Below are 3,013 nucleotides of genomic sequence, written 5' to 3'. Positions count from 1 at the left end.
GATGGTCCCTAACCTAACTTAATATTTAATATAATTTCTGATGAGGTATTTGTCGTATTAGAACGTGCATTGGCATTATGGCAATAACAAGACGTTACTCTCTTTTTTTTTTTTTAATTAAAAGACGTTACTAATTGGAGTTAGCTTAGCTATTGTAAATTTAAATATTATTTAATTTTGTGCTTTTTTTTTTTAAATAAGTCTGTATTTTATATTTGTTCCATTAATAATGAACATACAACTAAATTAATTAATGCCATTAAAATTATTGACTTGTCAATGGAAAAATTAAAAAAAAAATACATTTAATTATTTAAAATTTTTAATAATAATTTATTAATTGAATAAAAAATAATTATTACCATTGAAATTTTTCATCTCTCACCTTTGTTGATTAGATGTTACGAGAGAATATAAACTTTTAACCTCCTTATAATTTAACTCAAGGGTTAAATGTTAACTAAATTAATAAAACTTAATAAATAGAATAACGCAATATTTCTTTTTTTTTTTTTTAACTTCCTATTAAATACTATTAAATGTGAGGCCATTAATTAATTTTACCCTTAATAATTACTCTTAAAAATTTGCAAGATTAATATTTAACTTTCAAATTTTTAATTGTGTATCAAAATATTCCTAAGTATTCCATTTTTCCGCTTTTTAATTATTTTTTTATCAAAATTTTTTAATTATTTATTATTTTGAGAATATCATAGAGTATTTTTTTTTTCAATTTTATCCTCATCTTTATTAAGTATAATAGCTATTTATTCAATTTCTAAAAACTGATCTTAGAACTTCTATCTGTCTCTCTCAATTAAGTGATATAAATAGTAATTTAGTCAAATTAAGAAGTATTTTATTATAATTTTTAAATACTTCTTTAATTATCATGTAAAAACTATAAATGACAGATAAAAATAGAATAATGAAGTAGTTTATTTAGTTAATAAGTACTTAAAAATAACTTAGTTTATCAAAATAACAAAAAAGACTGTAATTAAGTGTTGTGCTTATTAAAATAATAACAATGTTAATATTTTTAAAAATTATTAGTTTTTTTTGTTGCCCTTGTTTATTTATACTTGTGATTTAATTTTTTTGTATATGTAATTTTAGAAAATTTCTATACTAATTAATTAATAAATTATAAAATATTTTGAAAATCTGTTTTCTTATTCTTAAGAAAAAATATTATATAAAAAATTAAAACTGTCTCTTGCGAATTAGCGAAGGCCGTTAAATATAGCCATTTATATACTATCAATCTTAAATTGAAGCTACAAATATATACAAATGTAATTACTCCAAATTCTAATGATATATATCATCTATGAATCTGCTCTTAATTTTTTGATTTATTAAGTATATTCCATATAACAAAAACCAACATAAATTGAAATAGTAAATATTATATTGTACATATCACTAAAAACATGAAAAAAGATAATTTATTTATAGAAAAAAGTAAATTAAATCAATTTCTTTATATTAATAATTAAATAGAGAATTAGTTATATTTAAATAGCATTATGAAAAAAATATTAAATCGTAACTCTTTCTTCTTTTTTTTTTATTATAAGAAAATAGAGACTTATGTTGAAATAATAATAAAACTATTTAAATAAATCATATAATTGGACTACATACACTTGAATAGCTTCCTTTATCTTAAAATTTTTGATTTTATGCATAAAAATATTAAAATGAATTAAAAAAAAAAAGGAGTCAGGACACCATTTTTTAGGACCATGAGAGTACCAAGCATATGGCAGTAAATAGCATATGGAACTTGACAAATTAGTTATTTTCCAACTTAAATTTCAACTTTATTGCCCTCTGCAAGTAGTTACTTGAATAAATCGCGACCCCAAGCTTCTTAACTTGGAAATATACAAATTAAACTATAATTAAAATTAATAATAATATTAAAATTTTATTTTTAATATGTCATCATTGCTTGAAATATATATGAACATGGATACACTTGTAATTTGCCAGCAATTTGTAATTGAACATATTCATGTTAACATAATGTTCAAATACAATTATTTTTCCTCCCATCTATTTTAATTATTCACTTATTTATTAATTCAATTACTTATTGCATTTAAGTAAATAAGGACTATATATATATATATATCCTTTAATTATTTATATTTTTATATATTAAAATTAATTAATAAATTTCAATAATTAATTAAAACCGGCCATAAAAAATAAAATTAAATCATTTTAAATTTGAAATTGACATCCATTTATTTTTTTAAACATAAAAGTTACAATTTTTTTATTTGTTTAAATTAAAATTTTATAAAAATGATCAAATTTTGTAGCAAAAGTGAATTTCTGATTTTTTTTATTTAATTTTTATGTAAAACGAACTAAACTTTTAGAAGAAAAATGAAAGTAACGGTTTTAAAATAATAAATTTCTGATTTTAGTTTTTTTTTTTATGAAATTTTATTTTAAATAATAATAAAAAATTTAATTAAATAAAATTTAAGTATTAGAATGCTAAATATATGTAAATTTTAAAATTAATTTAATAATAAAATATAATTATAAATAATTTAAAGAAAGTAGTATATTTTTAGTAATATATATATATAATATAATGTTTTAATTAACTCTGATATCAAGCATGCAAGTATTTTCTAAATTTATAAGTTAAATTAAATCCTAACTTATATATAATTTCTTATTTATAAGTAAGTTTTGTTGAGATCACACACTAATTTTCTTAATTATTTTTTTTAGCGTTTACGTGAAATTGATTTTTCGTATTTTAAAAATCACAAAATTGCGAGTTTATAATGTACAAAAATATGAAGATATAAAACAAATGGCGAGTGCCGAGTAGCGACAAGCTGACCAACTTCGATCCTCTACCTAGGAAATACGTACCCCGAAAAACAGAGAATCATTTCCCTCCAGAGCAACCCGGGTTTCCAAAGCGGGCCCCACTTTCCGCACTTGGATGCTGATCCCGGTCCTAAAATATACAAAA

This window comes from Hevea brasiliensis, chromosome 18 (assembly GCF_030052815.1).
Source record: "Hevea brasiliensis isolate MT/VB/25A 57/8 chromosome 18, ASM3005281v1, whole genome shotgun sequence".
Lineage (NCBI taxonomy): Eukaryota > Viridiplantae > Streptophyta > Magnoliopsida > Malpighiales > Euphorbiaceae > Hevea > Hevea brasiliensis.
The sequence above is the reverse complement of the archived record's forward strand: the minus strand, read 5'-3'. Positions refer to the sequence as shown.